The following is a 14,061-nucleotide window of genomic DNA, read 5'->3' on the forward strand; positions in this document are numbered from 1 at the left end:
TTAGCGGATCTTTATTTTTGGTACATAAATAATGAAAGTATATGTATTGTAATAGTTTCATGTAATATGTCGATAGAACATTTTAAATATATTTTTTGAAAATTGTTGAAAGTGGTTTAAATGTACTGATGATTCAACTTACTTTCTCTTTTTTCTATCACTTTTATTAATTTTAAATAATAATATATAGAAATATTTTATTCTTATCGCAGTTTTACACATAATTTTGTTTTAGTCTTTAGACGCAATTTTTAAACTAGGTGTATTTAACATTCTTACATTTCTTTAAAATCTAATTTTTATTAGTCCGTTTAATTTATCAGGTTTGCAAGGTGTTTTTTTTCTTTTATATTATTTCTATTTTTTACATTGTGTGATTGAGCTGTTTTATATGTATATAACAGTGTCTCATAAGTCTTTTTAGGCTGGGTGTTGATCTTTTTTTTATGTGATTGTACTTGTGTAAATATTTTACTATTGTGTAAGATCAATACGTGACACTTTAATAAAATAAATTTATCTTATCTTATCTTATCTTTATTATGACTAGACAAGATTAGTGTTAACTGTTACAATGTTACATTCTTTAAACAATACAATTAATTCTATCAGTATATTTTGCCATAGAACACATGCAAAATTATAAAAGAAAAGTCTGACCTTGTATACATGTTGTTTTTTTATTTGAAATTTCAGAACGGTTTATCGTCTTATGTTTAATGTTTTGTCATCAATATGGTATATTACACCAGACAACTGACAATGAACACGCTCACGTGATAAAAAGCTGGATATTTATTCCCATCAATAATAATTATTACTCACAGTAGTCCAATTTTAGGTGTCAGACCACCAATTACTCCCTCCAATTTAGAACGTAAAAGTAGCCCTACTCTGACACAAAATAGTGCTTTTGATGTCCTTGTTTACTTAAACTAACCAACAAATTTGCAGAAATGAAACTTTTGGTGAAAGAGAAATATATCTAGATCATTTTGAGCCAAATTTAATTGTCTATGAGTTTGCATTAAAAATTGAGGATTAATGCGCTCCATAGTATACTAATTTTAGATTTCCAGAAAACCAGGTTTTTGTTTTTGAGTACCTCTGTTTGATGGTCAGTTATTTTGTTAGAAGGCTTTAAAGGTATGGTGAAAATTGGCATGTAGAAAGCTGATACATGTACAATTAAGGATATACCTGGTTTCTGTGAAGTTAAACTTAAGGTAAAATATTTAGAAAGCTGTGAAAATTGCAAAATTTGGTTGAACAGATAGGGATTTTTAATTGGTGGTCTGACACCTTAAACTGATTGCATTGCAAACCGACGTCGATGACATCACGTAACACTCGTCTAGACGAAAAATGGTATGTAGGAAAACAATCAAATAATCAAACTCCACTGGGGGTAAAGCTTTGGATTGAATTCCAACGATTAACGAACTTACATTGGTTCTCAAATGTCTTCGATGTAAAAATACAACCGTAATAAAATGCCTGTAAACTTGTTTAAATATCATTTCAGCATAACATTATTTTGGATAACCAAATTTACCAAGGCTTCATCAACTTCCCGATTTAGTTCGTGCAATTGTTACATATGAGAAAGCAAGACTTTCGATTAATAAAAGAAGATTTAAAAAACAGATACATCTTTTTGAACTATGCACTTAATCTACTTACGTGTAAAATGTTGAAGTGTACTTCAATTTACAAACTAACATAATAACGTACTGTATGATTTACTAGTACATTTAATACATATAAAACAGTAAATAAATTATGGTATGAGTACAATAAAGAATTGATAAAAATTCGATTATAATAGTTTCTCTGTATGTCGATATGGTTCAACAAATTAGAAACCTAAACACGAACATATATGTCATACATCTCAAATGGACAGTTTTTTTAATCTGATGCTAAGATATCCACTTGTATTGACACAGTTGGCTAGCTTTTGGTTCTCCTTTCAAACGTCAACATTTGTTCATGTGACGACATTTGCACTGTCACTCCTGTAATAAGAAAAAAGGCCAACTTAAAATGATAGTTATTATTTCGTACTTTCAATTTTTTTTCACAAACTGTTATTCCAAATTATTTGTCCATTTCAATTTAAATGCGCGGGTAACCTACGGAGCCCCGCTAGGGACATGCAAAGAAAAAAAATTATATTGTGCGCACAACTTAAATAAATTGTGCGCACAATATATTTAAATTGTGCGCACAATATATTATTTTGTGCGCACAATATATTTAAGTTGTGCGCACAATATATTAATTTGTGCACACAATATAATTAAGTTGTGCGCACAATATATATTTTTTTCTTTGCATGTCCCTAGCGGGGCTCCGTAGGTAACTCACCAGCTGTTTATTTCAAATTATTTGTCTGTTTCTATTTAACCGCACCGGTAACTAAAAATGTGTTGCTGTAAAACAACTAACATTGCCATCCTTTCTGTTTTGTTGAAAGAAAGATGACCTGCTCAGAAACATATATTCCAAGACAGTATTACATCATCTTATAGCTCAAGATGAAACCAATGAGGAATCAATTATGCCTTGTCCGTGGGTGGTCAAATGCACTGCATACAGAGCAGGCAGAGTTAGGGGACGACCATTTGATATTCTGGGGGGGGGGGGGGGGGGGGGCTAGGAGGATTTTGAAAAGAAATAACTCAGCCTTGATAATCACAAAAATAATTGGTTTGTTCTGTGGGTGTCTGAAAATAAATTACCTGACTTGCAATGTATTGAAAATAAATAACTCAACAGGTCTAATCAAAAGTATGAGATGGCACCAGATGTCTTTTTCAAAACAAAATCGGGAAACACTTTCTTAAATATTTTAATAATAAAAGTATAAATATTATTCAAATATACTTGAAATGTCTGCAAATTGGTTTCATTTAACTTGAGGTACATTTTCGAACACTTACCTCAATTTTATTACAGGGCCGTAAGTACATTGGTGCAAATGCCTCATGTAGGAAATTTCAAAATCAAACGCTTGTCTCCATATCAAATTTTGTTCACGGCGATTGTCTTACAAGAAGCAAGTTCTGTTCTCCCTCAAACGTAGCCCCTGATTTTTCGGGATCAGTGTTTCTTATTTATTTGTCTTTTGTTCATTGATTGCCCTTCTGTAAATTCTGTTAGTGTTGCATTTCTTTTGTAATTTAGTAATTTAGTTATTTTGTTATTAACTTGATCAAGAGTTTAAAAAAACCAAGCCACAGACTTAACTATGTGAATTACATTTTTGCTTTATCATGCATATTGGTCTTTTATTGTTGTCCCTAGAAACTTGAGTCTTACACTGAATCTATTCATTTTGCTTTGAGACCAAAATATTATCAAAAAATTATTAAAAACAGAACTTGCATTTTCAGATTAAGAAAGGGTTTGGGGAACACCAAGAAAGCATGATGTTGCATCATTTGTTCTATAGCTTCTCGGGCCTTCAGTGGCTTCAAAACCCTTCAAAAAATATTTTTGCATCGCTCCGCTCGGCGAAAACATGTTTGACAATACTTTTTAAACAGGCTAGATACAACCAAACTTTCATACTGTGTATGTATGCAATACATGGATATGCAGTTTGTAATATATAAGATTCATTTCTGCAGAGGATGATGATTAATTCTGATTAAATGGTACATATAATGACTTGATTTAACATGTATTATCTATAATAAACAAATAATTTAAAAATTGTATGTTTTCAAATATTATAAATATAGTTGTGAAAATAAATAATCAGTCTCTTGCTTTTAATGAAAATGAAAAATCTTGCTTCAATTTGTGACAGAAAAAAATGCTAAATGCAAGTGAAGTCTTTCTAAAATTTGCATACCTTTTTCGAATACACCAAACACGAACCAGCGTGGCCAGTAAGATTATAACCAGGACAGAAAGTATAACGATAAGCACCATTATACCTACTGACAATGAAATGGCAACATTCGTTGTCGGAATGCTTACTGAAAAAAATCGAATCATACTTATAGTAATCATTTTGAAGCATGTTTCTACCGATATATTTGATAGTCTTATTCAAAATAAACTACGTACCACTTTGCTGCCCCCCCCCCCCCCCCAAAGTTATGTAGTGTAAGTAAGAAAACTTATATGCATGAAACCGATTTACCCTGAACAACTAGTAAATTATCAATTATTTACTAAAATGCATTATCAAATGTATGGTTTATCATGGAAATACTGTATCACTTCCAATGTCGGAATCCTGCTAACATGTTTAACCCCCGCCACATTCTGTATGTTCCTGTCCTAAGTCAGGAGCCTGTAATTTAGTGGTTGTTGTTTGTTTATGTGTTGTACATATTTGTTTTTCGTTCTTTTTTTGTACATAATTTAGGCCGTTAGTTTTCTCGTTTGAATTGTTTTATATTTTCATTTCGGGGCCTTTTATAACTGACTATGCGATATGGGCTTTGCTCATTGTTGAAGGACGTACGGTGACCTATATTTGTTAATTTCTGTGTCATTTTGGTCTCTTGTGGAGAGTTGTCTCATTAGCAATCATACCACATCTTCTTTATATATGTTGTGTACATTTTATTATTTTGTACAGGTTATTACTTGTACAAAAACTTTGTAGGAGTAATTTCTTGTATGATGCCATCATACAAGTTATTACCTGTACAAATATAATTGTACCAGTAATTACTTGTACAATTTTTGTTGAGAAAAAGATAATAACTTGTACAACACAATCCCTTGGTTTTGTGAGTCTTTGTTTATTCCTTAGTTTTCTTTGTTATTGTCTTTGAGTTGTATGTGCTTCTACTTTTGCTTTAAACAAAATGTTTCATTGAAAAAAAACCACCCTTCTTTGAGTTAGTAAGTCTGGGATTGTTTCCTCAATTTGACGGGTATTATTTTTCTTTTACTGTTTTCTAGTATTTATTTATTCATTTGTTTAGCATTGTCGAGCCTTCGACTTTAGTCGAAAAAGCGAGACATAGCGATCCTACATTACGTCAGTGTCGGCGGCGGCGTCCACAAATATTCACTCTGTGGTTAAAATTTTGATATTTTAATAACTTTCTTAAACTATGCTGTACTTGGACGGAAGCTTTTTTATGATCATAAGATAGTATCCATATATAAATTTGTTTAAAAAATCACATTTTTCCGTATTTTACTTATAAATAGACTTTTTTTGGCCAGGAAACAACACATTCACTCAGTGATTTTAGTTTTTAAAATTCTAATAGCTTGCTTAAACTATCCTGGATTTTTACCAAACTTGGACAGAAGCTTTTTGCAATCAAAAGATAGTATCTAGAGGAATATTTTGATTGATTTTTTAACTCATTTTTGTTGAGCCTACCATTAACAGCAAAAGTAGCCGAGACACAGGGTTCCGTAGACCCATTACGAATTCTTTCTTATCATTGAGCGTATGTATTTTTGAAATCTATATTGTGTTTGTTTTTCTTTTCTTTTTTTTCAAATGTGTATTCTGTACTCAGTGTTTTTGTTGTTGTTGTTGTATGGGATATTCAAGTACCCGGCCACTTCCACTCTGTGTAGTATTTCTGATTGTATCTATCTGATGAGTTAAGCCTCATTCAACTGATTTATATAGTTCGTTCTTATGTTCTAATGTTACACCACTGTCCCAGGTTAGGGGAAGGTCAGGTTCCTGCTAACATGTTGAACCCCGCCACATTATGTATATGCCCGTCCCAAGCCTGTCATTCAATAGTTGTCGCATGTTGATGAGTTAAATATTATTTTTCGTTTATTTTTGTACAAGAACAAGGCCGTTAGTTTTCTTGTTTGATTTGTTTTACGTTTGCCCTTTCATGGTCTTTTAAAGCTGACTATGCGGTATGGGCTTTGCTCATCGTTGAAAGCCGTGTGGTGATCTATAGTTTTTAATTTCTGTGTCATTTGGGTTCTTGTGGAGAATTGTTTCATTGGCACTTATATCACATCTTCTTTTTATTTTAGTATTATTTTTGAAATGTTAAAAGAATTCAAACACACGAACGCAGAGTAACAACATAACCTAGCATGAGACATTGAGCAAATTTCGCTTAAAAGCCTGTTGCCACTTAAATACTAACTACTGGTGTAAAGTGACAATTTCGTTACAAGCAAAAATAAAATAACCCTTGTACAATTTATTTTCAAAATAAATCATGATAAAAAGTTGCATATGTACTATCATATGTTGGAATTTAAGGTTAAACCTAATAGATAAAAGTAGAAGCACATACAACTTAAAGATATTGTGGAGTACAAGTTATTATCTTTTTCTCAACAAAAATTGTACAAGTAATTACTGGTACAATTATATTTGTACAGGTAATAACTTGTATGATGGCATCATACAAGTAATTACTCCTACAAAGTTTTTGTACAAGTAATAACCTGTACAAAATAATAAAATGTACACGACATATATATATATCATGTACTGTAGTACGCCGCTAGATTAAAACTGACGTGGAAAGGTAACACATGCCCACCGAAAGCTCTTTTTTGAGAGCCCAGGTGGTCGTGTGGTCTAGCGGGACGGCTGCAGTGCAGGCGATTTGGTGTCACGATATCACAGTAGCATGGGTTCGAATCCCGGCGAGGGAAGAACCAAAAATTTGCGAAAGCAAATTTACAGATCTAACATTGTTGGGTTGATGTTTAGACGAGTATATATATATATATATATATATATATATCGTATCGAATTGGTGTTGGGTATATTGATTGAATATTGAGCATATTATGTCATCTTCAGTTGAAACTGTTCAGCAGTGCCAAAAATGTACAAACACGCATTTGAAAAAATGCTACTCTATCTAATCATTTGCTAACGCACTCAGTTTTGATGTAATCACCTTCACAAAATACCCCTTCCCAACCACTCGTACAACCATGCAAGCAGAACCCAGTAATGAAGTCGCATAAACCAGATTCACATGCACTGTTACATTTCTGTCTACATTGGTTACCATAGAAACCACTAATACAGTCTGCAAAGAGAATACACATATTGTAGTAAAATGAAAGAAACATAACAATTACCCCAATCTTACGTTGTCTCTTGTGGACCAGAACAGGTTTATATAATTTATAATTTCAATCTATCCCGGACGAGCTATGGCATAATTCATGTAATTATAGTAGTAGATGTCAGTTACATGTGATGGAGGATTTCATAGTCTGTCCTGTTATTTACTGTTTATTCTAAAAGTACAAGTATATTGTGTGTTCAATACTATACTATACTAGTGCTACATGTAATAGAAAACATGTTGATCTCAGTGTAAATGATATTTCTAGAAAATAGTGTAAACTAGAAATAAAGCATAGATTATTATAGATATAATATATACAATTTGATTCGCTGTAGATAATATTTACAAGGAAGTCTAAAAAAATTGCAAATGTAGAAATGTAAATAATTATGAAAAAAAACAACACATAGTTAGCGATCACAATTTTGCATATCCGATATTCATGAATTTACATCCAAATTTTTTTGGGCAGTTTTGGATAATTTCAATATTCAGCGCCGATCAACTCGTTTTACGTGAGTAATGTGGTATGAAATGTAAAATGGCAAAGAAAAAAAAAGCTCTTTAAGAGCTTTCAAGGGCTCCTAAATTTAAAACTTTTTATGAAATTTATGTCACAGCTTTGTCGTTACAAATCTTGGATTTATTATCAGCGTCGATCAACCTTTTTGACATGAGTACTAGTAATGTTTATTTGAGATATGTACAAGCTTATGCTTGTTGCCGGATTTGTATGAAAAAGTTTAAAAGAAAATTGAATCATTGGAGTTATTGCTCTTGACCTGATAAATGTATGTTGTGGTCGAGGACATTTAACCAATTCAGGAATATAAAAGTTGTTTTATGTTTGTTTTAATGTGTTTGAGCTTGTGATTTTGCATTTTGATAAAGAATCTTCTGTTATGAATTTTTCTTGGAGTTCTATTTGTTTTGTTATATTACACTTAATGTAGCATTCCAGTTGGTATCATATCTTCTTTGCACGATATCAAGTCGTTTTAGATAAAAGTGGAGCTTAGTACACATAGGGATAAACATAAAATGAATGAACTATTCGTACCTTTGCAGTGACCATTTTCTTGATTACATCCTTGGTGACCGCATCTTGATTGACATGTAGAATTACATGTGTATCCGTAAAATCCTAGTTTACAACCAATCGTGCAGTCTCCAGTCGAATTTTTACATGTAGCACTAAGACATTCTTTAGGACATTCCGTTTCGCAGTGCTTCCCATAAAACCCTAGGACACAACCATTTATACAAGCACCACCTATGCCGTCACACATTCTATCAGCACAATTTTCACTGCAATAATTTTCGCAAAGATACCTAGTTCTTTTGGCATACCAACCCTCACGACAACCTTTAGTACAGAAACCTATTGCACCATCACATTCGTCGTCAATACAGTTTTCACAAGGTTTACAGAAACTTGTAAGAAATTCGCTATAATGTCCAGATTTACATATATGGCAAGTAGCTCGTGGATTCTCATTATTTCTGTCCGTATATTCATGGCACTTTTTGCAGTGAGGGTAGTGTAAGGAACAATTGAAGTCACACATTGGAAGATGCCAGCCATGCTTACAACCCTTTTCGCATGACCCCGTTTCATTATTACAGGATGAAAAATTACCTTCGGCGCAATTATCGCTACAAGTTTCTATGCAGTGATCACCATAGTATTTTTCTGCACATCCATTTATACAACCCGTCTGATTGCAAAGTGGCCCATTGTTATTACGTATGCAATGTTCGCTGCAAGGGCAGCAACCGTTTTTAAGTGGATACCAACCAATACTTTTTTTACAACCAGTACATAAGTCATTTGTAACATTGGTACATTCCGAAATACCACAACTACACCCGTCACCAAAGTACCCATTCTTACACGTTTTGCATTTTCCGTCACGCCGACAGGTTTTACAATTGTTTTCACACGATTCTTGACAATTTTCACCATGAAAACCAGGTTTACACGTGTCACATGTAAAGGCATCAGAACATGTGTCACATGTGGTGCGACACATGCCATTACAGTATGGACCGTAAAATCCATTTTGACATTTGCGACATTTTCCAGTACGCTGCAAGCAACTTTTCGTGCTACAATGAGAAGGGCATTTCTTATCACAATGGTCTCCATGCCATCCATCAACACAATTGTAACAGGTGGTCACATCAAATTGACATAAACTGCATTTTTCATAATTGCATCGTTCAGTGCATCTGCTTCCACTGTATCCCGATTCACATGTCTGACACGTACCGTGTGGTTGATGACAAAATCCGTTACCATCAGGGTATCCTCAGTTTTGAGGACAAGTTCTATTGCATTCATTTCCCCAGAATCCACTGTAGCAACCCCAGGCTGAACAATTTCCAGTATATCTTTCGCATCCATTTCTGCAATGGGGCGAAGGACATGTAAGATTACAGAATGTCCCCCAATAGCCTTCATTACAAACATAGCATTTTCCAGATATGTAACATCCAACCATACAATTTTCAGGACATTTATATTCACACTTCGATCCATAGTGTCTATTCCGGCATGCAGTACAGTCTCCAGTAGTCTTATTGCAATCATAGCAGGACGGACATTCCTTTTCACACTTGTAACTGTAATGACCATGGCTACATTGTCCTGAACAATTACCGGTCATTTGGTCACATCCATACCAACAGTTTGTACAGTTATCTGTTAAATACACAAAATAAATGTGAATACCATGATACAAATTACAGTAAGGATACAAATTGCATGTGTCAATTAAATTTTGCAGTTGATTTTCTATATTATGAATATGATGTACGACTTACATATTTACCAATGTCTTTAAATTATTTATATTAAATAAAGGATGCAAATTTTACGTCAAATTATAATGTCAAATTAAGACAACAGTAGTATACCGCTGTTCAAAACTCGTAAATCTATGGACAAAAAACAAAATCGGGGTAACAAACTAAAACTGAGGGAAACGCATTAAATATAAAGAGGAGAACAACGACACAACATTAAAATGTAACACACACAGCAACGGACTAAGTATTAGACAGAATCTGATGAGAATAACAAATATAACATCAAAATCAAATACATGAATTTGGGATAGAAAAGTAGTTGACGACGAAACGACTATTAAAACTACAAAATCAACCCTTTAAAAAGTTGAAAAAAAACTCTACCTTCACACAAAGCGGCCGTGAATTGGTGTTCATCAAGGTGAGAAAAGAAGTTCATTGTGAGTATTAAGTAAATAGATCAAATCAATGCTTTTTAATATTTTTAACATTAGAAGATATAAACATGATTAAAAGAGGGACGAAAGATACCAAAGGGACAGTCAAACTCATAGATCTAAAATAAACTGACAACGCCATGGCTAAAAATGAAAAAAAAAACAAACAGACAAACAATAGTACACATGACACAACATAGAAAACTAAAGAATAAACAACACGAACTTGACAAGTTCAAAATCGGAATTTGTAAATGTAATATAAAAGATGTAAAAATAAAATGCCATCAACGTTTCACAAGATTTCATTAAGGGTTATTATACAGTCAGACACGCATAGGTATATACATACGTGATTTTAAAGCATCGCTATCATATTGTTCTTGTTATTTTTATTTTTATTTTACACTATACTTGCTGTAAAGAAGCTATTCATATTTGCGTCATTTGCAAAATAATGACAATATAAAACTATGAAGATTAATTTAATGGGTACGAAAACAAACGAATCTTACCTGTCAATATAGAATCTTCTTCATAGTAGATGGCTTCGGCAAAGGACTGAACTTGAAGACCAAGAAGGGAAAATGAAATAAATCCTACTAAGATAATACCGGCAAAATGATACATGATGGGTTTGTAAAGTCAAATAATGAACCGTAAATTGACCAGTTTCAGCTCGTTTGCAGTTCAAGGAGGTAAAGGTATGACAGTTATTAAAAAGGATGATAAAATACTTAATACATTTTAATAGCTACCCGGCATTTAATCAAGTTGTTAGAATTTTAATATACGTAGAAACAGAAATATGTGAAATTGTCCTCTAATATTATTTCCATTTATTTAAATAAAAGAAAAGGCATCTGTGCTGTATTTATGTGAATCTACTGTCATATTCTGATATACGTTATACACATCAGAAGAAGTAATAGAACAAAGAAGACAATGATGTGTTTATACTTTTTTCTAGATTGACCATATTTTCATTCAAATCATATAACTTAATAAAATACTTAAAAGGCGGCCATTTCACCATATAAAAAATGATTACAAAGCAATGTCAACGACCCCAGTGCACACATATGACACTCATCGTTCAAGATTACGATATAAGTCACAAATACAGAACACCCAGGTTTATAACCATATATTATTAATCTCTTCGTATAGTTTAACTGTATGTCTTCTTGATTATCAATTGGCAAATATAAACTACTTAAACATTAGTTCTCGAACTATTTTGTTAGCATAAAAGTATTTCGGTTTGTTCGCAAAGCTTGTCTTATAGTAGTATTCAACACTTTTAAATGTATCTAACACTAAGGAACTTATCGCCATAGTGTACCTTGACTTTTGTTCATTGTGATATATAAGCTGTTCCAGATTTGGTTGTTCAAACACATGGATCCCGAGCATCACCACAGACATACTCATTATCGAAATGCGTATTTGGTGATTATAAAGAGTTGTTAATGCATTTGTTTAAATGTTGGGTTTTTTTTGTTGATATATTTGTTTGTTTTTATAGTGATTAAGATTATAACACAGTGCATGTTGACTGATGTATCCCTATTTTTAACATGTTAACTTATAATGGCTGTTTGTTTTGTTCACATATCGTTGTCAATTTAATGAAATTCTATGCGACTGTCATACTAGTGCGAGGTTTAGCTAGCTATAAAACAAGGTTTCATCCACTATTTGTTGTTATCCATTCGTTTGATTATTTGAGCTTTTGAATTTGCCATTTGATTAGGGATTTTTGTTATTATATTTCTTATTGTACGTTTTTCTTTAAACAATCCAAATTACAATGTACATTTCCCCTGTTAGGAAATTATTCCTCGGTTGTCTCTAATTACTTATAAGAGGTAAAAAAACGGTAGAATAAAACTTTGTAAATATGATGCGTCCAAAATGCTCTTCTGGGTTTTACCTTCGTAAGGAATGTCTACACGTAAAACTGTCGATTAAACCATATTGTTGATAGTAGAATTGTTGGTTTTTCTTTTTAATTTGCTCAAAACAAGTTTAGTCTACTAGTGATCTAGAGCTTGAAATATGCTTATGTATGTTTGTATATTGAGATGAAAAAGTCCTTCTTAATTTGGTTAGAGGATCAAATAAATTGACCAACATAGGTAAAGTAGCAGGTTGGGAAACATTTTTTTTTTGTTACTTTAGAAAAGCCTCTTTCGGTAATCAAGTTATCATCTGATATGCTTGTCTTTTGTCCTTTTTCTCAAATATTTCGTCCAGGGAAAAGTTAACTTTAAGGTGCAATAAACCCATATTTTGTGACTGTAGCATAACATGCTATGGAACTCATATGAAGTTCTTACTTGCTGTCTTTGTATATTTACTTCTAATTGGCATTTTTACTATTGACTTTTATTTGATACGATATTCCCGTGCTTGCATTTCCTATCATGATTTTTTTGATAGAGGTTTGCTGCTCACAAGGAAGCTATTAAACCAAGAGTTCCAAATGGTGAAGTTGAAATCATCCCTTCGTAAATTTTACGGACGCCATCACGAGTTGGTTGACCGTTATGGAATAACGTTTCACAAATGACATCGGATATGTTCCTTACGTCGTAACTACAATCCCCTTCCCTTTCATGAATATGACCTACCGAATTAGACTATTTACCGGATTTGTAATCACTTAAGCAACACGACGGGTGCCACATGTGGAGCAGGATGTGCTTACCCTTCCGGAGCACCTGAGATCACCCCTAGTTTTTGGTGGGGTTCGTGTTGTTTATTCTTTAGTTTTCTATGTTGTGTCGTGTGTACTATTGTTTTTCTGTTTGTCTTTTTTATTTTTAGCCATGGCGTTGTCAGTTTGTTTTAGATTTATGAGTTTGACTGTCCCTTTGGTATCTTTCGTCCCTCTTTTATTGAAGCGCTATTCGCAGCGAAATTTGTTGTTTCCAACATTCTCAACAATTCCTGCTGTATTTACCACGGTGAAATCCGTCATTATGAATAGATTAATACAGAAGTGAGGACTGCCATAATTATATTGTAGTGAATGTCTAAATTCTGTTGAAAAATGATCGATCTACCATATATTTTGTGTTGGAATTCGTATACTTTTCAAACAAAGTAAGGTAGTCAAACGTCTTATTAAACAGTAGTGTCAAACGATTATTTTGAGGTAAGCGATATGTCAATTACTGTTTGGTTTTTCTAACCAAGATTCTATATTGGGATGAAGATTGGTCTTGAAATTTTGACGATCGAGATCTTTACTCCAATGAATTGAGTTAAAATTTTTTAAATAAAGTCGGTCAAACTACAGCTGCTTACTATATAAATCAACATTATTTCAGTTTATACTAAGTAAGAATATTTGGATCAAGAATTGCGTTTTTATATAGTAATCAAAGGTACCAGACATATAATTTAATACGCCACACTCATCAGTGCCGCTCAGATCAAAAAAGTTAGAAAGCCAAACAAGTACAAAGTTGAAGAGCATTTATGACACAAAATTTTAAAATGTTTTAATAAAGTTATCTATGCCTGTCGAGTGTGCTGAATGCGATATATTGCACTGGGTTGTATATCGGTATTTGTAATACCTTTTGTGTATTTCAATTCGCAAGATTCAATCATGATCAATTCTTTTGCGAAAAAGGATTTACTTTATTCTTGCAAAAAGTTAAATGAATTTCAATAGGATCATAATAGTCAATGCAAAACTAGAGAAATATCAACACGTCTATCTGAGTCAATGACATGACTTCACA

The 14,061-nt window shown here is 32.8% G+C and overlaps 1 pseudogene; it reads right to left on the reverse strand.

Moving 5' to 3' along the window:
• Positions 1–1,736: 1,736 nt before the first annotated feature.
• LOC139523856 (multiple epidermal growth factor-like domains protein 10) lies at positions 1,737–11,079 on the reverse strand (annotated as a pseudogene).
• Between the last annotated feature and the right edge of the window lie 2,982 nt (positions 11,080–14,061).

This window comes from Mytilus edulis, chromosome 5 (assembly GCF_963676685.1).
Source record: "Mytilus edulis chromosome 5, xbMytEdul2.2, whole genome shotgun sequence".
NCBI classification, from domain to species: domain Eukaryota; kingdom Metazoa; phylum Mollusca; class Bivalvia; order Mytilida; family Mytilidae; genus Mytilus; species Mytilus edulis.